This window comes from Ceratotherium simum, chromosome 29 (assembly GCF_057802395.1).
Source record: "Ceratotherium simum simum isolate JZ-2026a chromosome 29, ASM5780239v1, whole genome shotgun sequence".
Taxonomy (NCBI): Eukaryota; Metazoa; Chordata; class Mammalia; order Perissodactyla; family Rhinocerotidae; genus Ceratotherium; species Ceratotherium simum.
This window is the reverse complement of record NC_141928.1, coordinates 19,174,173-19,197,134: the sequence shown is the minus strand read 5'-3', so window position 1 is coordinate 19,197,134 and position 22,962 is coordinate 19,174,173. Positions and strand designations below refer to the sequence as shown.

At 43.1% G+C, this 22,962-nt stretch overlaps 1 protein-coding gene across 4 annotated transcripts in view; it reads right to left on the bottom strand.

The window, feature by feature from the left end:
• ASTN2 (astrotactin 2) overlaps positions 1–22,962 on the bottom strand; it is an 841,205-nt gene that overhangs the window by 764,500 nt on the left and 53,743 nt on the right. The window lies entirely within an intron of this gene.

Sequence of the window (22,962 nt, the reverse complement as noted above, 5' to 3'; positions counted from 1 at the left end):
TCTTGACCTCACCTAGGATGTTTGATTCTTTACCCTCCAGCCAAATGGCTTTTGGCAGTAAAGCACCACCCCCATTACTCCTCCCACTTCCCAGATGGTCCCCCACCTATTTGTTCTCCACTCAGAAGTTCCAGGTCCGCGACATGTCATGTCACTCTCCCACAACTGAATATATGCAAAACACCATAGATACAACTCAAAAGTATGGACCTTGCGTTACTCCCCTTAGCTGTGTATCTGTTTGCTGTCACAGTTTGTATGAATAAATAAGCTATCTAACATTATTTTTGGAAAGAGGAGCAATATAAATAAACAAATACATAAATAAGAATAAATAATGCTAAGATTGAATTAATGAAGATGGGTTTTAAAATACATATATGCAAATCACATTTAATGTGAAGGATCTAAGGAATCACACATATCCCTACTGCACCTCTGCTCAATGCAACAAATTACCAGGAAATGGGGAGTTCCCATTCTACAGATGGGTCCACAGAGGCCAATGGGGGGAGGCGGCCATAAGTTAAATGGATTGTCCAAGGAATTAAAATTATTTAGTTGCAGGACAATGACTGTGACTTCTGGGTTCCAAGATCAAAATTCTTGCACATTAGGCCCATCCTAACAATCTGGAAAAGAGAGGTAATTTTCTTTTTTTTATTACGTACCATATGTTGCACAAGACCATGTGCGTGACCATGCCTGGCACTGGACTGGGTGGTTTGCAAGCATCATTTCACTGTTTCTGTAACAAACCCATGAAGTAAAAGTAGTACGGCCATTTTTCAGATGAGGATATTGAGGATTAGAGAGAGAGAGAGTGACTTTCTGGAGGTGAAAAAGTTTTTAAATGCAGTCTGTACACTTGTCTAACTCCAGCACGTGTAATTCGCACTGTTGAGATTCCCTCTTAATGATGCAGGTATCAGGTAACGAGGCATCATGGGAGAGAAGGAAGGGAATTTCTCTGCAAATAACCAACAAGTAGAGGCTCTGTTTTAAGTGAAAACACTGTGTAGGGCACACTGTGTGAGCTCACAGTCAAGGGGAGCAGCGGGAGCACACATAATTAACTTAATATCCAAGACATGGGGGTCAGGGGCAGTGGGCAGAGTGGGTGCTCATGACCTTGGGCAGCCAATCTAATGGGTATAAAAAATTGGCTCATCTTCCCTCACACAACTGAAGTATTACCAAAAATCCATATTCCACAGGTTTATCTGAATCTAATTCTGTTCTTATTCATATAAAAATATAAAACAAATAGAGAACCAACGAAGATCTATCTATCACTTATTGATTTTATCATTTCATAATGTTGAATACTTCCTAATCATCCTCTCATCTTCACCAACTACCTGAAGAGAATAGGAGGATTAGGAAAGATTCCTATTTTGCAATCAGTAAAGTGAAGCTACCAGTCTTCTCTGCAATATTTGACTATTTTTTTAAATTATTATTTTCTACTCAAATTACCTTTTAGGACATCTGATACCCTGACCCAGTCCCATGATCAACATGATCTCAATGGATGTGTCTCCCCAGTCTTTTAATTACCCAAACAAAATATGCCTATTTAGTTTCTATTTCTTCTTAGATCTACACCTAAGAACTCACTTCTTTAAGCATATAAGCAACCCCACAGCTCCTAACCATTTATCTGTTTATCCATCCATTCATTCATCCAACTACCTATCTGCAAATCTTTCTGAAAACTTTTTCCGATGGCCTATCCTGTGCTGGGCACACGTAAGACAAGGTCCTTGCCCTAAGGGGCTTAGCAACTAATTGGAAAATCAGATGATATACACAACATACTCTGAGACACAGAAGTAGGTGCTAAATGCAGTAGGGTAAGAAAGACAAAGACCTGTCCCTGTGCAAGTTCAGAAAAAAGGAGAGGAGAGATCAGAGTAGACCTCATGGCAGAGGGGTGCTCTCATTTACTATACACCCCCCATGTGCCAGGCATCATACTAGACATTTTTTGTTTATTATTTTACTTACTTTTAATGATAATATAAATAGAAGAAGCAGTTTCCACTCTCCCTCCATCACTACCACTAATCTACCAAGCTTCAGCTCTTAAATGGTTTGGTGAGAGCGACAAAAATGATTGGATCAGCTTCACTTTCAAGCTGGGGGGTCACTGATATGAAACAGCCAATCCATCCATGGGAACTTTCTTTTCTACCTCTGTAGAAAAGAGGTCAGTTCTTCTGACCTCACAGATAGGTGGGTAAATTCAATAGCTAGCTTGTGAGTTCATGCAGCTATCCAGGGAGAGTTAGACCCCAGGATCTAGACTGGCTTGGAAGTGATGATGGGGGACTTGTAGACCCCACTTGGGTTGCTATTTAAGCTACTAGCTTCATCCTAGTCTTCTCCCAAGCTCTGCAAAGTATCCCTCAAGGTGATGGGGTCCTTCAGGAGAAGAAGGCATGGACATGGCAGGGTCCAGGCACCCCTAGGTTCCTAGCTATAATACTGTCAAACCCTCCAATTTCCTCTTAACAATTGGTATTAATATTTACCATTTTGGTGATAAGGAAACTGAGGTTCAGAAAGGGCAACTGATTTTGTTCCAGGTCATAGAACTTTTAAGGGGCAGGATCAGGAAAGGAACTGAAATGAGTCTAATGCCACAATGAGCACTCTTTCCACCATGTTACACCACAGTGGGGCCGAGACTTGAAAGGTACATAGGATCTGGTTATTGCAGAGGCAGGAGGAGGCAAGGTAACCCTCTACCACCCTAAAAGGTCCACGGAGATCACACACACACACAATCTGTTGCTGCCACATCTCCAATGTCATCAGACCAGCAGAGAAAAACCATGCTTCTTCCTGGAGAAACTTTTTCTCTGTTAAGGAGCAAGAACCCAACAGCTACCCTGAGACCCATTTTTCATACAATTAATGTCAAGCCTTCCGTGTTTCCTAATGAAATCTGACACTAACAGAGAAAAATGGATACATTAATACTGAGTTCATTAGTAAATAGATTACCCAAATGTTTGGGGTGAGGGGAGGAGGAAGGTGAAGGAAAAAGGAGAAAGAGAGAGAAAGGTACACATACCTACTCAGCTATTCTGGCAAGAGCCTCTCCCAGGACCACAAGCTGATCAAATATTTATGGATTTTAATGCACTGATCTGTTAAGTCTGGAAATATTCTCTATTACCAAAAAAATTGAAAAAAAAAAAAAGAGAGAGAGAGAGAAGACACACCTATGCTGTAGCATTTTACTGAGATGGGAACTGAAGCTTGCTGAGAAAAAAGCAAGGCTCAGAAAGAAACCTTTGTTCCCTGGAGGGGAAGTACAAATGATGACTCTCTGGAGACATCAAACCCTCTCCCCCACTCACAACCCTCCATGCCAAGAGAAAGTGACATGGAGAGGAAGGGAGGTGTGGCTGTGTGGGGGGAGATATTAGGCTGGCAGGAACAGTGGTTGTAGAAAAAAAATGCCTTGGTACCCTGCTAAATTTTTCCTCCCCCTTCAAAGAATCAGTCAATCACCCCATAGTCACCAGCGTCTACCATGATAAGCCCCGGCAGGGGGGTGAAGCCAAAACAGCAGCCGAAGAAGCATGTGGTCCCAGCCCATAGAGCACAAGAGTCTTGCTCTGGCGCTTCCTTGGTATCTTACCTTGGACAGCTCCCCTCACTTCCTGCCTGTTACAGAGATGCTAATGGTCATCCTAGCCTGTCTCACAGAATCACTGCCGCCATGGTCAAATGAAGTCATGGGCAGGGAAGCTCTTAATATAAACTGTAAAGTGCCATAAAAGGCATGATGTTGCTGTTTTTACAAGACATCGCCATCCCTTTATGTCTAGATGATGAGGTGGAAAGTGAAAGCAAGGAGCCCAGGACAGCAGTCCCAGCTCCGTCAGCTAGTATGTGTGACCTTGGGCAGCTATTACGTGTGGACTTCACCCCTCTGGGCCTCAACTTGCCCACCAGCAACATAGCCAGGCTGGACCACCGCTAGATAACCCTACGGGGCCTTTGCACAGACTTGTGCCTATGACAACCCAGAGGAGATTTTAGGAGGAGGCCAGACATTATGGTGCTAGCCTCTCTAGAGACCCAAGATCCTCCTTGATTAAGGTCAGAGTGGAGAGATACAGAAGATGGGATGATCTTTCAGAACTACTGTAGCACTCACATTTTGTGAGACGTGACATTTTGTATCTCTTAAAGTCCTTGAGCAAGGAAATCTCATGTCAAGCTCTGAGGAGAAAACAACTTAATAAAAGCGAGGACAGAAAGCAAAAAGGAAATAGTCCAAGTAGAAATGGACCCCAGAGAGAGGAGATGTTCATGAATCAAATAGTTTCTTCTCTGGTCGCTGTGTTTCGCTCTGTCATGGGCACTTTATTCACTGAGATGGGAATGATCTGCCAAAACGTTTTTACACACAAGACACGGAGATACACAGACAGATGGTAAGAGACAGAGGCAGACACAGCCTCCAAGCTAGAGGCAGAAATTTTCCTGTTCTTCGCAAGCAGGAGGTTACGAAAACAAAAAGGAAGGAAAGGAAAGAAGAAAAAAAAGTCAAGTAGAAAATGATCAGGAAAAAAACAATGCCACATTCAGAGCAGGGTCTTTGTATTCCAAACAGCAGTGACATTTCCTTAAACAGCAAGATGAATCCTTTTATATGGGCCCTTTTCATACAGGGCTCTCGCCACCCAATTTATTAGCAGAGAGAGAAATGCATGGAAAAGAAGGCATAGAGTGTATATGAGAATACAAAGCAGAAACCAAAACTGCATTTTGTTCCCCAAATCTTCTAATGTGACTCACTAGCTGTATTGTGACAAAGTGAGACAGTCTCCGAGGAGTTCATTTCACATCTTATCCATCCTCAGAGTAATGGGAAAATCCCGCCTTGCTTCTGCAAAATATCAGCACACACTGTGTGCCACGTACACTCAATTCCATTAGACGTAATGGAACGAAATTGTTCCAGAAGTTGTTTTCAATTGCTTGAGTGCATCCTTCATTTAGGGAAATAAGAATATACGAGCTGTTTGACTCAAGTTGAAGTGTGGACCCAAGTTCGCAGCGATAGCCATAGCTATTTTCTAATGCCTGGCTGGATGGAAACTTGGTCAAATATCACCTCTCCTCACAGTTGAAGAGATAATATTTAGCATCTCCATTTCATGTCATATGTTACAAAGCAGCACACCGCTATTCATTAACTGTTGCGAACTGAACATGGGTGCCTGAATGGTCCACACCCACAAAGCCACTTCCATTCTGTGATTGCGACCATCAGGTTCAGGAAGAATGCAAGCTAAAGCGCCAGATGGTGAGGAGTTTGTATCCCCCATCCTGCCACTTCTAGCGGCTTGACTATTGGCAAGTCACTTAGCCCTGCTGAAACTCAGTTTTATCAGGTGAAAAATGAAACAAAAATGACACGTGCACGGTGGGATAATTCAATTTAATGTGGCAAGGACAGCAAAAAGCCCGTGGGAAGTGTACAGAACCTGGGAGAGGCTAGTCAGCAGTGAGTTGGAGCTTCCCAAAGGGCGTTCTATCGCTGAACCCCCTCCTCTGCGTGAGTTTGTGGGCTTAGAGTGGGGTTTTCAGTGCCAGGGAGAGGAGCCCAGGGGCCTCCAGTTTAACTTCTAATGCTGCCACTAATTTACTAGGAACATTTGGTCATTTGTCTCCCCTGGCTGTGTCCCTGCTTCTGCACTTATGAAGTGAGGAGTGTGGACCTGATATGTAATTTAGCAGTTTTCACACTGTGTTTTCAGAACAGAATCATATCTTCAAACACAGCTTTATATAGAAATAGAATATGCATAACGAATGAGAGTGGGTATGAAATGGGCATGGGGACCAGAAGCCCCACTGATACCCATGCTCCGAACACCTTTAGTAGCATCTCCTCTGGAGAATCTCAGGGCATCACGAAATATCACTGTCTCAATGACAATTAGGTCCTGTCTCGTGACATTCTGTGGGACCACAGAGGAGCAGTGGTGTGGGAATTTCAGGAACTTGTTGGTTGGACAGCTCTTGCCTGACTTTAGCTTCCAAAGCTGGCTAGTGACCATTCTGGCTACTGAGCACGCTGGCTCTTTCACCCTCACACAGAAGAACCAAGGCAGGGAGAGCCGAAGAGAGATGCAATACTTCCAGAAACAAAAGGCAGCCAATAGGAGTCATTTCCACTGTCATTTCATTCCCACACATGGACAGGGTATCTATTAATGGGTCATCCCCGTGCTGGGCTGGAAATACACACAAATATCACTATTGTTTGCATTTGTTTCCTATGGTTGCTATAACAAATTATCACAAACTCCTTGGCTTAAACCAACAGAATGTATTCTCTTACATTTCTGGAGGCCAGATGTCTGATGTCAGTTTCACTGGGCCAACATCAAGCTGTCAGGAGGGCCGCGCTCCCTCTGGAGATTCTAGGGGAGAATCTGTTCCTCGCCTCTTCCAGCTTCTGGTGGTCGCAGACTCCTTGGCTTATGGCCGCATCACACCAGACTCTCCCTCTGTGATCATATTGCCTTCTCCCCTTCTGTCCAAAGTCAAATCTCATTCTGCCTCCCTCTTATCAAGATGCTTGTGATTACTTTTAGGGCCCACGCTGATAACACAGGATAATCTCCCCATCTCAGGATCATTAACTTGATCACATCTACAAAGACCTTTCTTCCAAGTAAGGTAAGATCCATAGGTTCCAGGGATTAGCATGTGGATTTCTTGGGGGAAGGAGGCAATATTCAGACCACCCCACTGTTGTTTCTTACTCACTGTCACAGCATCACAGCGCAAACTTGAAGGATACAGACAGATACACCTAGTAATGCACCCATGGAAGGTTTTTAAACTCCACAGACATAAAGAGAAATCTCCAGGTCCCCTTTGTCACTTTGCTCATATGTTCCTTTTGTTAGAACTCCACTCAGCTCTCACCCCAAATTCACTTGTACACAGCCTACTCACCCTTAGGAATCAGTTTGAAAATAACTCACCCAGGAAGCTTTCTCGGATCACCCCAGTGCCTGAACTCACTTTTCCCTGGGAGAGACTCACAGAAAACATTAGCTGAACTGTCATGATGTCATTGAAAAGTGATAACAATAGACAACGTTTGTGCAGCACTTGCTACGACCCAGGCGTTGTGCTTTACATGAAGAACATCACTGCATCCTCACCAACACTCTATAAGGGAGATCCTATTATTTTCACCCCCATTTACAGATGAAAATGCTGAACCTTGGAGAGGTTAAGTAACTGGCCCAAGGTCGCTCAGCTAGCAAAGAGTGGAAAGAGCATGCCAGACCCATCCACATGTATGGTTCCAGGATCCCAGCTCTCAACAGTCTATCCTGTCTACTCTCCTGCTCATTGCCTTCCTCCTAAGCCCATGAACCCTGCATTAATTAGTTCTATACCAACTTTATCTTTCCTCCTGGAATATGCCTTTCTTAAAGGCTGAGCTACTGCCTTCTGCAGTTTTGTACACCTTCTGCACCTGGCACAATCCCCAGTTTCATGAATAAATGAATGACTGAGTGAAGAATAAATAAAAAGAGAAAATTAAGGAAGAAGAGATCAAGGAAGGCAGAGAGGACAGGAAAAGGTGGAAAACAGAAAGAACAAAGAGGGAAGGAGGAAGGATGAAGGGCTGGAACTACTCAGAAAATACCACCAGGAGCGTCTCCCACTTAGATGTTACTCCCAAAATTCCTGAAGCAGGAAAAGCAACTTCCCAAAGCGGCCCCATCATTAGTTCTAGTAGAGAGACATACAGAAAGAGGGAAGGAGAAGAGAGAAAGAAGAGCGAGAGAGCGCCAGCATAGCGTGACTGAAAGAAGCCAGCAAAACCACACAACCATCCACACAAACACGTGGAGGAAAAATCCATCCCCAAGAGCAACGTCCACAGGAGAAAATTAAACCCTACACCATGGCACAGCTAATGCGACTTCAAAGCCCTCTACATATGGAAATGAATCCCACAGGCAGGTGGGGAGCCAGGAGGCCACGTGCCCAGGTGGACGAAAGCACAGCACACTAAGCCAGCCTGAGCCAGGAACCCCAGAGACCCGGCCCCTCCCCAGCCTCAGTCACCCCAGGACTCCGGGAGTCCCAAAAGGAAAAGGGCTGTATTAACGCTCAGTACCACAAACATGTGGGAAAGATATCTGGATTCTGGAAGACAGCAGTGCCCAGGGGTGGCTGTGTTCCCGTGTGTGTACACACCCACCCCATGCTCGCACACCCTGCAGAGTGACACAGAATCACAGACAACACATCTCTCTGTTTTGAGGCTCTGTTTCCTTTATACAATGCCCGCTACTCCTTGATGATTTATTTTGTTTTCATTTCTTCATCTCAGAGCCTAAAGCTAAGGAAAGAGGAAAGAATGAACACGGGTTTCAACTCTAGACCTAAGAGTAATGAAAAAGGTGAGGCAGGAGGAGGGCAGGGGAGGAAACAGCCTGGTGGAGGGATTGTGTGCAAAATTAATGTGAGCACTGCCCTCCCATCGCTCATGTTTCCTAAGGGCCCCAATGTATTTTCCATCCAAACATAAATTCGTTTTTTTTTTTTTTTTTCTACAGAATATGGAAAGCAACACTGACACATGCAGCCTGCACAAGAGTGGAGGACATTTTTTTTTTCCCCTAGGGCATGGACAGATTGTGGCTCCAGGAAGAGACCCAGGATCCTAAGGGAACCAGGGTGACAGTTGGAGGGTCCATCAAAATTTAAGAGGTCACTTCAACCTTTTTCCTTGGAGCTGTGTTTTCTGCAGCACAAAGGAGCCCAGGAAGTGACTGCCTGGAGCCAAGCCTGTGGGCTATGGAATCCTCCAGAATACAAGGCTTGCTTTTGGTACTTACTCTTTGCTTTCATTTTTCATTTTTATTTTTTTACATTCATTCTTTTATTCATGCAACCAGTATATGTTGAGGACCTACTATGTGTCAGACACATAGTAGGTCCTAGATGTTCAGTGGAGAATAAACAGATAAAATCCTTGCCTGTATGGATTTATAAGATAGAGGAGCAAACAGCCATAAACAAGAATGAATCAAAGCTACAGATGCTTTTTGAGAGCTCTCAATGGACCTCGCACAATTCTAAGTGCTTAAGATGCAGTCAATCATTTGATCTTCACAGAATCCCTAGATGAGCGATGAGGAAACTGCAACTCAGAGACTGAACTTGCCTAAGGTCACACAGCTGGCAGGCGGCAGAGCTAGGTTTTCAAACCCAGGCAGTTTGGTCCTTACCCCAAAATCAAACAAAACAAAAGAAAAATAAGTGGTTACAATTGGTGTTAGGTGTCACAGAGAAAACGGACAGGATGCAGCGATAGTGAGTAACTGAGGCAGGGGGCTCCTTTGGATAGGCTGATCAGAGAGGGCTTCTCAGAGGAGGAGACATTTAAACTGGGGGAGGTGATTGACGAGAAGAAGCCGGCTATGTGAAAAGCAAGAGAAAAGATTGTTTCAAGAATATACACATGCTTCCTTAGCCCATTCTCTCTGATATCCTAACTTGTTTCTCTCTTTGACCTCATCCCTTTATTCTGGCTCCCTCCATCACCAACATCCTCAATTCTGTAGTTTTCTCTCTCTCCTCTTATACCTTCTTATTCCCATTAGTTAGTTCCCTCAATCCATTATGCAGGTCTTCTGTGGCTCCCATTCTGGCCTATATTTTCATCCCCATTTGGCAGTTAAGTAATCTGAAGAGCAGAGAAAGAGAAGGAGGAATGGCAATGATTACACCAGGCATTCTCTAGATTTTATCTTGTCATATCCCCTGTGGATATCAGGGTGTTATAAAATTTGCCCCAAGCTACATGGCCCATGGGTATTATAGTCAAGACTAAACAAATGTGGACAGACTCTTTGTCCAGTGCAGCACGTTATCCCACCAGACTTTTGGTTATTTTTCCAAAGGATTTGCAGATATCAAATCAAGGTAAGGCATAGAAAACTAGGAAGCAGAGTATCACCAATATAGCATTTCTTAGTTTCTCAAGTAGAACTCAGATCTGTACATCCTACTAAGCCCTGAACTTGACCACCTATTTAGATAGCATTTGTCCACCGACCAACCAAACTCCTAACACGCTCACCTGCGTTCATTCTCCAAAATCCTATTATTTTAGAGCTTAAGGGTTGCCCATTCCTTTCATTCTGCAGACATGGAAACTAAGACCAAGCCAAGAACAAAAGTTAGGTGTAGAGATAACTCATTAAGCAGAAATAAGCAATTAAATATGGAAGAAAATTCACTCTGCCTTCATACGCGAATCGGTAATACAGGTGCCTTTGATTTTATCCTCCATCTCCTTCTCCTGCCAGTGGTGTGAATGAATCTGGCCTCAGCCATCTCTATATTCTCCAGGTGATGCACACAGTATGTGGGTACTAAAATCACACAGACTTGGGTTTGATCCTATCACTGCCAACCTTGACCAATTTACTTAACTTCTCTGAGCTTAACTTTCATTCTCTGTAATATGGGGATATTAACACCTATGTGTTTAAGGTTGTTATGAGGATGAAATGGGAATACATGTGGAGAACAAATCATCTGCGCTCAACACACGCGCATTCCCTTTGACTTGGAGAAGATGAAATGTAAAGTAACTGACCAAAGTCAGAGATGCAGTTGAGTATCATCAAATTGGTCAGAGCTTACCAGTCTACCACAAGCCTACAACCTGAAGGCAATCCTGCTGCTTCCATGGTGTGTGCTACCTGAGGTACAGTGACCTGGTATACCTGGTACCCATGGACATCCAAGGACAGGGCTTTGCAGTGGAAACTGTGGAAAATATAACGGAGGTGAGGTCAAAGAGAAAAGGCACATGCAACATTACTCCAAAATCATTAATGGGTTGACAGTTGGGAAGCACTCTCTATAATGACTAACAGGCTTCATGGAGAGGTGGGTTTCTTGAGTGAGACACTTTAGAAATTGCTACAGAAATACATTATACCAATGGCTCATGTGTAGATGGCTCACAATGATAGAAGACTCCTAGTTGAGGATCTCACTTGCTCTCACCACCCACCTAGGAGACTGTCCCTGTTGTTCAACAGTTAGCTCCTCACTGAGCATACTGTATGCTGGGCCCTCCTTCCATTCTCACAACAACCCTGTGTGTAGGTCCTATCATTAGTCCCATTGTATAAATGCAAAACCCTTGGTTCAGAGAGGTTAACAATTTGCTCAGAATCACACAGCTAGTTAGTAAGGTCTTCTGCTTCGTCTATTGAAATTCCGTTTTCCCACTATACTCAACTCTGTCCTTTATATATAAATACATATGTGTTTCTAGGAATAAGACATAAGTAATAAATAAAAAGCAGAAAAGGGGGCTTAGTGGTTAAGTTTTCACTCTCCACTTCGGCGGCCCGGGTTCACAGGTTCGGATCCCTGGTGCAGACCTACGTGCTGCTTATCAAGCCATGCTGTGGCCGCATCCCATATAAAGTAGAGGAAGATTGGCATAGATGTTAGCCCAGGGCCAATCTTCCTCAGCAAAGAGGAAGATTGGCAACTGATGTTAGCTCAGGGCTGATTTTCCTCACAAAAAAAAAAAAAAAAAAGCAGAAGATCGTGGCTATAACCACAGAAAGACAGAAGCAGGCTCTTGAGGGCAGAGAAGGTGTGACTGCTAAAAGGGAATAAAAAGGTACACTGGACCTCACGCCTTTTGGGCAACGCCCTGAGCATCGGATGACAAGGGCACATGTGCTAAAGGGCAGTGAAGGCCCAGGGATCTAGGTGTTAGATGCTCAGCTTTCTGAAGACTAAAATGGTGTATTAATTTAGATTTCAAAGCCCTGTGCATGCCGCTTAGCTGGAATCTAGAGAAAACGAAAAAATGCTAATCAGTCTATTACCAGATCAGAAGATTACACTTAACTTACATTCTCATTATTTTTAATGTTTTCAACCAACACTGCACCAAGCTTAAAATTAGAGAGGAGTGTAATTTATAAATAAGTAAGTAGGTAGGTAACTGGGGAGACCTGCTCAGCCTGGGCCTGAGAGTTCAGGTCAACCCTGCTCCCAGGGTGGGGAGGATTCAGTAATTTGGCCAAAAGCAAAATGAAGCAAGGATTCAAGGCAATCTTCCAGGTGCGTCAATCTAAAATTGACCACTCTGACCGAAGAAGCAAAACAAATGGGGACAAAAACAAAATACTGGTGATGGACTATATCTACCTTTTAACTCAACAGATTTTTATTTCAATTCGCCATTCTTGGCTGCATGCACGTGATCCAGAAGGTGCTGGGCAGTGTGAGTTACATGCTTATTTCTCAAAATGAACCTTATATTCAAGACATTAATAGGAAATAGGGTAATCTACAGTCAAATAAATTTAGGAAATGTTAAGATAAGCAAAGAGAAATGGGTCTATTTACTGTAAAGCTGCTCAGAGTTTATTTACTTGATATGCTGATTTCTACTACGAATCTCAAATGTGTCTATATGTGTTTGGCTGTAGATAGCCATTTGTCCACATTTATTCTGTACCAGAGCTTGAAAAATTCTGATTTAGATTGCTCCAACTTTACTCGGCTGTGGGAAAAAGAGAGGCAAGGAAAGACATCTAAGCTTTTCGTTTACAAGTGCCAAACACTTTGTGTAAAGCCAAGGGCTTCATCGCTCTGATATTAGGTTGGAGTATTTCATTAATAACTGATCTCTTAATTCATGTTTTATGACGCTGTCAGCGCACAGAGGCATTTGTCTCTGCCCGAAAAGAAAGTGTGTGTCACTTCTAATTGTGTGCCTCCCCTCCCCTCTGCCCCATTAACTTGGAAAAGAAGAATCACTGGAAAAGGTGGACGAAAGTCAAAACAATTGAGTTGTCTCTTTATGGATTTATCGAGCAGAAACCAGTGCCATAGAGAGAGCTAGGCGGGGGCGGTGAAGCATGCCGGGAAGCCCATTGATCATCACGCACCTGGGTCAAAAAGGATTTTATCTTCTGTCCTCAAATCCAAATGGCAAGTTCGAGCATAAATGCAGCAGAGGGGAGCTGAGGGGGCCGGCAAAGACTCAATCCTCCCCACGCCAGCCTCTCCCCTGCAGAGGTCTCCAAGGTCACAGTAGGGTAAAAGAACTCTATTTGGGAGAAGTTATGTTTGGGTCAAACTTATTGCTGAGAATCTATCACAGACTAAATTCTGAGGAGACAGACAAATTAGACATGGCCCCTGCCTTCGGGAGTCCACTGTCTAATACGAGGGAGACAGACAAGTGAACGTCCGAGGGTCAGAAGAAGCACTGAAAGGAAATAGCTCCTGGCTCTGAGGGGACCAGAGAGGCTCTAAAAGGGAGATGGTTACCCCCGCTCCAGGAGGTGGAGTTAATTCCCCTCTCCTTCAGTGCAGACTGAACTTAGTGACTTGCTTTAATGAACAGAGTAAAGAAAGGGAAAAATAGTAACTTTTCAGTGGAGAAACCTATGGACGCCACCTTAACCAAGTGACAGGGGTAACGTCAGGTTAATGTCACATACTCTCTGATACGGAATGACGACAAGGGCTCTCTATCTCTATGGCATGCTTCCCCAAACCCATATAACCTCAGTCTAATCAGGGGAAAACAATCCACAAACCCAAATTGTCGGACCTTCTATCAAAAACTTGACCAGTGATTTTCGCAACTGTTAAGATAATTTTAAAAAAAAGAAAGAATGGAAAGAAGGAAGAAAGAAAAGAAGGAAGAAAAAACTGAGAACTGTCACATATCAGAGGAAACCAAGGGGACATGATGACTAAAAGCAACATGGAAACATGGATTCGGTCCTAGGAGAGAAAAAGGACATCGGTGGAAATCTCGTGAAATCTGAATAAGTCTGCCGTTTAGTTAATAGTAATGTACAAATGTTGATTTCTTAGTTTTAACAAATGTAGCACGATATTATAAGATGTTAATATTAGGGGAAGCTGGGGAAAGGGTATAGGGGAAGTCTCTGTACTATCTATGCCAACTTTCTATGCATCTAAATATATTCCAAAATAAAAAGCCTAAGAAAAAAAAGGATATGGTGCTTAAGAAGGGCTTTGAGAAATTAATTATTCCTGTAAAGCAGTTTAGGGGAGAGGGAAATGAAAATCATAGACACTGAAAAAAAAAAAAGGAAAGGGAAAGATATGTACAGCATGATAACGTGTTCGGAACACTTCATGTACTCGACAGGGTGGGAGAGCATGCGGGGCAGTGGAGAATGAGGCTGAGAAAGCTAGACAATAAAAAAGAAGCTTCTAGGTTAGGCGAGGAATGTTAGTGAGTCAGTGAAGGATTTACAGCAGAGAAAGCGTGTCAGATATGAACAAAATGTCTAGAAGTCAGATGAGCTGGCAAAGACAACCAGCAAGTCATGTTTAGTACTGAAGCAGGAGGATGGGGAAAACAGCAAGAAAAATCACAGTTAAGCCACCCTGTGTGGGCCCTGCTCTGACATGACTTCTGTGTCGAGAGGGAGACGGAGAAAGTGGAGTGCTGCTCATGCTTCTGACTTGAAAGCTCCCACACCCAATGTCTATACTGCTCTTCAGAGAATTTTGGGAACTATGTGGGCAACTGGGTACAACTGAGAAATGGAGTCACAAAAATTAAGATAAATTCTTGGGGCCGGCCCGGTGGCACAAGCGGTTAAGTGTGCGCATTCTGCTGCAGCAGCCCGGGGTTCTCCAGTTCGGATCCCGGGCGCACACCGACGCACCACTTGGCAGGCCATGCTGTGGTGGTGTCCCATATAAAGTGGAAGAAGATGGGCACAGATGTTAGCCCAGGGCCAGTGTTCCTCAGCATAAAAAGAGGAGGGTTGGCAGATATTAGCACAGAGCTGATCTTCCTCACAAAAAAAAAAAAAAAAAAAATTTAAGATAAATCCATGATGGCAAATCTGGATAAAGATCTTAGCAGGATTTGGAGGAACAGATAATGGCAATCCCAACTCAAACACATTAATATCTACCCCGTGTCTCCAGAGTAGTCCAAACACCTAAGCCTGGCACTCATGGCCTATTATATTTGCAATAAACTATCTTTTTTTTCTTTTGAGGAAGATTAGCCCTGAGCTAACATCCATTGCCAATCCTCCTGTTTTTTGCTGAGGAAGATTGGCCCTAGGATAACATCCGTGCATATCTTCCTCTATTTTCATATGGGCCACCACCACAGCGTGGCTTTTTGATAAGCAGTGTGTAGGTCCACACCCGGGTTTGGTCCACACCCGGGATCCAAACCTGTGAACCCCGGGCTGCCAAAGTGGAGCATGCGAACTTAACCACTAGGCCACTGGGCCGGCACCTGCGATAAACTATCTTTATATCTCACTTCCCTCCTTGTTGCATTTTACCAGAAGTATCCCAACCCCACATCCTTTAAAAAGAAAAAAACCACCTGAATTTCCAATTCCTGTGACGTTGTGTAAGCTGTTTTCTCAGCCCAAGTTGCCTTGACTTGAGCCAAACACTGTCATTTAATACCTCGTGCACACATCACTGCCTCCATGAAGGCTTCCCTGACTACATGGACAGTATAAACCACTCCTCTCTTCAAGTTTCTACAACCCAGCTTTCTCATGCATCTCTTTTGGGACTTATTCCATTTTACTATGTTTTTGTTAGTTGGGAGCATCTATGTCTCCCGGAGGGCAGGGATGATACCTTATCAGTCTCTACATTTCCACTGCACCTAGCACACAGGGGTTCAGGTAAATAGTGTTGGTTGGCTACCAATACTCATTCCCTACCCACGTCTTCCTTACATAACTCTCTCTGTAAAGGATGAAAAAGTTCCCTTTCCCAGATTCTATTGCATGTAGAGGTGGCCATTTGACTCACTTTGGCTAATGAGTCATAAGGTGAAACCTTTGGATGCACTTCTGGAAAAGACTTTTCCTCTAATAAAGGAAAAAGCTCATGAGGAGAGCTCTGTTTTCTGCCTGCCCTCCCTTCACCCCTGCTTTAGATGTTGGGTTAGTTCATGAATCTTGGGGTGCGATAGCCACCTTGGTACCCCAAGGAGAAAGCCAAGATAACAGAGAGATGCCAACCATGGGTACTGACATCTTGAGCTGTAAAGTCACCTATGAACAAATTTTTTGTCAAATGAGAACATTAAATGTCCTCATTGTCTACACCTCTAGGATACAAGTAAAAGTAGCCTAAGTAAGACACTGCTTAATATCTTTTTAATTGAATGGAATGTAATTTCCTATCATTTAAGTCTGCTTGGAGAGGAAAACCTGGCCTTCTCCATGTACATCCCTCAGAGAGAAACAGTCCCTTGGAACTCAGAGTTGATGCCTCCAGCCCTGGACTGGAAAGAACACGGGGTCTGACCCCAGAAAACAATTATTCTCTCATGTGAATTTCTAATCTGGCCCAAGAAATGCTATTCAAGGCCAAGTCATAATCTTCTTATGACTTCATCTACCTTTAAATGTCAAGTGCTAATTTTCGCCGCACTTCCCCCGAGAGGAATTATTAGTTTAATGAGGAACATGGGCCGTCATCTGCATCCCAGGACTTGTGATACCTGAGAGGCATTATGTCCACCAACCTGGAACCGCCCACACATTAAACAGGCAGAGGTCAAATAAAATATTCTCCTCACATTCTACAGTCCAAGAATCAGAACTGAGCTAATGGGCCTGGAGAGAATCAACAATTGGCAAACAGTTGTGGAGCTTCGAATGCAGAAGGATCCAGGCACCGATTGGGTGGTAGACAGAGATAGACTAAAAGGAGGAGGAAAATTAACAAGTGCCAGAGTGGAAACTTTATCCCAAGTGATTTGTCTTTGGTGTATCTTCTAATCCTCACAATAATCCTAGGATTTAAGGATGAATATATCTATTTTACTGAAATGAAGCTCAGAGAAATTAAGTAGATTATTTAATATTGCATCACTAAGTCAAAGGTGGAATCAATCCAAATGTCCAGGGACAGATGAATGAATAAACAAATATGGCGTATCCATACAATGGAATACCATTCAGCCATAAAAAGGAATTAAGTTCTCATACATACTACAACATGGATGAAGTTTGAAGCATCTGCTATATTAAAGAAACCAGACACAAAAGGACAGACGTTGAACGATTCTACTTATATGAAATATCCAGAATAGGCAAATTCATAGAGACAGACAGTAGATTGAAAATACCAAGGATTGGGGTGCGTGCATGTGTGCGTGTGTGTGTGTGTATGCGCGCATGTTGGAATGAGGAGAAAATGCTTAATGGTTGCATAGCTTCTGTTTGGGATGATGAAAAGGTTCTGGAAATAGACAGTGGTGATGGTTATGTAATTAATGAATGTCATTAATGCCACTGAATTGTACACTGAACAATGGTTAAAATGGCAAATTTATATATCTACACAATAAAAAAAAAATCACATCACTAATAAATGTTTTGACAGCAACTTAAAACCTATCTCTGACTCCAAAGTCTGTAACCTTTCTAGCAAACCATAAAGAGGTCTTCAAAAATTCAGTCCAATGCTGTCCAATAGAACTTTCTGCAACGATGGAAATGCTCGACATCTGCACTGTGCGATATGGTAGCCACTAACCACATGTCGCTACTGAGCACTTGAAATGTGGCTAATGTGCCTGAGCAATGGAAACTTTCATTTTATTTAATTTTAATTAATTTTAAATTAAATAATAGCCATTTGTTGGATAGCACAAATCAAGTGAAGCATGGATGACTAAGGAAACATTATAACAAAATGATGACACCCTGGCAACTGAAAAGATAAAGGTCTTTGAAATTAAGGCTTCGGTATTAAAAAATGTGGATTCCAAGCTCCAAAGATGACCAGCACAGCCTCCAATCTGTCTCCTTGATTTTGGTTCACCTCTGCCTCCAACCCATCCATCAAGAAAAGTGGCCTTGATAGCAGCAGACCCGATCATGTCATCTGCTTTCTGAAAACTCTCCTGAATAGGAAGCTTAAATGCATACACTAAGTGAAAGTAGCCAATCTGAAAAGGCTATATATTGTATGATTCCAATTATATGACATTCTTAAAATGCAAAACTATGGAGACAGTAATAACTATGGAGGCAGGTTGCCAGGGGTTAGGGGAGAAGAAAGTGCTAAATAGGTGAAACACAGAGGATTTGTAGGGCAGTGAAACTGTTCTGTATGAATAATAATGATGGATACATGTCATTATACACTTGTCAAAACCCACAGAATGTACATCACCAAGAGTGCACCCTAATGTAAACTGTGGACACTGGGTGATAACGATGTGTCAGTGTAGGTTCGCCAGTTGCAAATGTACCAATCTTGTGGGGGATGCTAACAGTGGGGGAGCTGGGGGTGTTGGGGGCAGAGGTATATGGAACACTGTACTTTCTGCTCAATTTTGCTGTGAACCTAAAACTGCTTTTAAAAGTAAAGTCAACTTAAAAAAAGGCAATAAAAGGGGCCGGCCTGGTGGCGTAGCAGTTAAGTACATGTGTTCCGCTTCGGTGGCCCAGGGTTCACCAGTTCGGATCCTGAGCATGGACCTACTCACTGCTCACCAAGCCTTGCTGAGGCAGCGTCCCACATAGAAGAACCAGAAGGACCTACAGCTAAGATATACAACTACGTACTGGGGCTTTGGGAAGAGAAAAGAGAAAGAGGAAGATTGACAACAGATGTTAGCTCAGAGCCAATCTTCATCAAAAAGAAAAAAAAAAAGACAAAAGTAAAAACACCATTAAAACTCACCATCCCATACACACAAGGTCCCGTCATCTGGCTCCTTCCTCTCCTCCAGTCCCCTTTCCCATTGCCTCCTTGCCACATTCATGCCACGTATCAGCTCCCTAAACTCACAACAGATCCTACACGTGCTATTCCCTCTGCGTTGAATGCTCCTCATCTCTCTAGTAGAGCTGCTTGGCAGACTCCCTCATATCTTTCAACCAGAATCCCCCTCTGCAAATACTTTCTTGAGCCATGAAAACTGAGTTAACTACTCCCTCCTTTATGCACCCCAGCACTGAATAAATATCACAGCTTTTATCCTTGTTTTGCTCCTGATTTGTCTCTTCTAACAATCTCTGGGTTGCTCCAGGGTAGGTCTTGTTCCTCTCCACTAGATCTAGCATGGTCTGGCCCCAGGCAATCCCTGAAGGCACCATCACTCCTCCCTCGCTGCAGCCATACTGGCCTCTCACCATCTTAGAACACACACAGAGCTCCTCCCACCGCGAGCCTTCAAGTCTCTCTGCCCCCTGCTGGAATCCACTCCTCAACCAACTCAAACTCATCACCTTGAGCTCAGACTTCATCTCTGGGGGAAGCCTTCCCTGATTCTCCAGCCTAAAATAAATGCCCCAGTTATAAGTTCTCAAAATACTCCATGCCTTTTCCTTCAAGGCATTTACTAAAAATGTGTCTAAATAATTATTCCTGAAAGTATTTGTTTAATTTTTATCTCCTTCTTTAGGCTTTAAGCTTCTCATCCTGTTATCCTTTACTTTTTTCCTCACAGTTTTATCCATGGTTCCTGCCATATCAGAAGTTCCCGCTATACATTTGCGAATAAATGAATTCATTTCTCTATCCTCCAGAGTCCAGGCAGATGCTTAAGAATTATTTGTAAAATGACTGTATTTCTTTTTTTTCTAGGGTCTAGAACAGTTCCTGACACAGAATGAGTGGTCAGCAAATTCAGTATTTGTTGAATGAATGAATGAATGAAAAGTTCCAAAATCCTTGCACAAATGAATCGCTCCACCTCTTGATGGTAGAAACTATTTGGGGCCATATGCACAGTGTTAGCCTGAAGAAGATGCTACAAGTATAGACAAACATAAGGCTTATAAACATGATGACAACAGTTCTTTTCATTTACCAAATATTTTTCAAGCACGCTCTCTTACCTTATTCTTTCAGTAATGTTAACACAAACCCACTTCTAGAAATGGGCAATGGAGTTCAGAAAGAGAACCTGGTCTGCTACATGTAATACAGTAAGAGAGGGGCCAACCAGATGCCAGGCTTCCTGGCTCCTAGGAAAGGCATGGAGTGAGAGCAGAGGCTGAGAAGTTGCCAGGACAGAGAAGCAAACAAGCCCTCCAGATTCTGGGGGACCAGGGCCAATGGAGAGAGACAGAATAGACCCTGATTACAATCTGAGGGAGATTCTTCCACTGAAAGAGAGTTGATTGGATTGTGCTGTGATGCCAGAGTCTGTCGGCAATCAAACACCCTCTGGCTACCTCTGAGCATCTGGAATTGGAAATCTGAAGGCAGAGACTGGCTTGCTGCTGGGGGACAGGCTGGGGGACATGGGAGCAGCTCAGCCTCAGGCAGTGGTAGATGACAGACGTATCCATTCACGGCACTGCTAACAAACAATGTTGCCCCAAAGAACCCAGAGAAGGGGAGCAGCTTGCCTTGGGGTGCAGGAGACAGAAGAGTAATGGGAATAACCCCTTAAAATTGCAGAGTGTGTAAATGCTTACAAAGCATTACAACTTACACTCTCATTAGATCCCCCCCACAAACTCTACTGAAATCAGTGTTATAACCCCCATTTTATAGAAACACACACCTAGGTTGGTAGACAGGAAATGTTATGTCCAAAGTTATAAAGCATGAAGTTAGAGCCAAGATGAGAATTTCGAGTATGCCAGACTCTCTCTCTCTCGTTAAATACCCTGTAACCTAAAGCAAGAGTCTTCAACATAAAGTCAAAATCTCAAAATACTGGGAGGGCTTAGATTTTTCCAGGAAGATGATCGTGGATATGAATTCTTGTTGGCCGCCTACTGTGTGCCAGTGGGCACTCCAGATGGGCCATCACACATAACCTGTGTGGTTGAGATCATTATCCCATGTTTGATATGATGAAACCAAGTGAGGTCCTGACAGTGAAATCCTTTACTGCAAGTGGCAGGACCAGCTGTTAAAACCAGGCCACGTTCTTTAGATTTTACTCTGAGAATCTGAGAAGCAAAAGCAATGCAGAAAGGGAGCTCCCTTACCCTCTCAAGCAGTGTGCTAGGACCGGCTCCACAATAACATAACAGTACCACTTCTGTCCAATCTGATCTGCAATCTTAATGGACTTCTGTGTAAATATGGTTGCTTAAAATATGCAAAGAAAATTGAAGTCTGTCAAGGAAAGAGGCATTTAGAGAACAAATAGAAGAAGGTAAAGAGAACAGAAGAGTAGTTCTCTCTCCATATCATCTCGGGAAAGATAAAGAGTTGAACAGGAAGCACGTTCTGGCCAGGCTGACTTACCCATCAGGCACTGCGTCAGAGCCCGCAATACTTTTAGGGGCCAATACAAATGTTTTAATTTTTTTAAAAATCAGAAGCAAAAGTAAATGTATGTCTAGGTCAAAGAAAAAGTTTAATTATATAATATTAATATAATCCTCTTTCTACAAACACAATTGTAAAATATTTTTAAATAAATAATAATAATAACATAATTTTTTTAAATGTTATGGAGGAACAGCCCACAAAGGCAAAAGTACCTAGGCCCTCAAAAGTCATAAAATTGTTCTGTATGCTGACTTTGTTGTTATATAACCTTGACCACTGAGTGTAGAGGTTAGTGAGCTAACGAGGATTAGGGGAATTGGGGAAGAGTGTTTCCAGCTATGTCATGATGAACTCTTGGATGGATTATCATGGGAAGACCTAAGGTTCTAAGTCTTACCAAGAGAATTGAAAATACGCTCCTGGGTGCATGTGGGCTTTTCTCCTCCAGCCATGCCAAGCAGAGAAGGCTAAATTAAAGTTATCTTTAGCTTTACCAGTTCTCCATCACAAGAATCACACTTATTATGGGTCATGGGGACCTAATTGTACCCTGGAGATTAGAATCAATATCGAATCTCTGGGTAAGAAGGTCTTTTATGCCAAACCCAAATCTTGCCTATTCTAGGTACAGTCTTTAATTTTGCTTTTTTTTTTTTTTTTTGCGAGGAAGATCAGCCCGGAGCTAACATCTGCCAATCCTCCTCTTTTTTTCTGAGGAAGACTGGCCCTGAGCTAACATCTGTGCCCATCTTCCTCTACTTTATATGGGACGCCGCCACAGCATGGCTTGACAAGCGGTGCATCGGTGCGCGCCCGGGATCCGAACCTGCGAACCCCGGGTCACTGCAGCAGAGCACACGCACCCAATCGCTTGTGCCACCGGGCTGGCCCCTAATTTTGCTTTTTAAGAGTGAAAAATCTACAAATGTTGCTTTCTTGGCATTGTTGCAAGGACTTCCTTGTAATAAGGACTTTTGGGAAGTTTGGGTACGTAACGTCTTGGATGGACAGAACATTCGAATGGCAGTGAGAAGACACAGACTCTAGTAACTATTCAGTCATAAATTTTTGCAAGCTGGGCAAGTCCCTTCCCCTTTTGGCCTTTAGTTTCCCCTATCTGAAAAAGGACAGTTATTAGCCTACGTAAATTTGAAGGACCTTTTAATACTGAATATTTAGGATATTATGGATGGTCTTATCACAGATCTGCTTATAGGAAAATCAGTTACAGCGAGGATCTATCATGTTTGGTGTTTAAGAAGGCTTATTCTAGTTTGCTCAGAAGCCAGGATATGCCTATTAGTTTCTGCACACGCAGTATCATTTCTAAGAATTTGCAGAATGAAAGTAAAGGTCAGATAGGTTAGTTAATACACTCACACACACACACATACATACATACACACACACATACACACAGATGTATACACATAGATTCATACACACATGGCCACAGAGCAATACAGCAGTCGGGATGTGGCTATATCCCCTGCATGAGTTGTCACATTACAAATACCTCAGTGCTGGAGTTGCAAACTCTGCTTCCGGGCATGACAGCTGAATGAGAAATTCCATTTCCGTTCCAATCAATTGAATGAGAAAGGGGCCAACATTAAACTG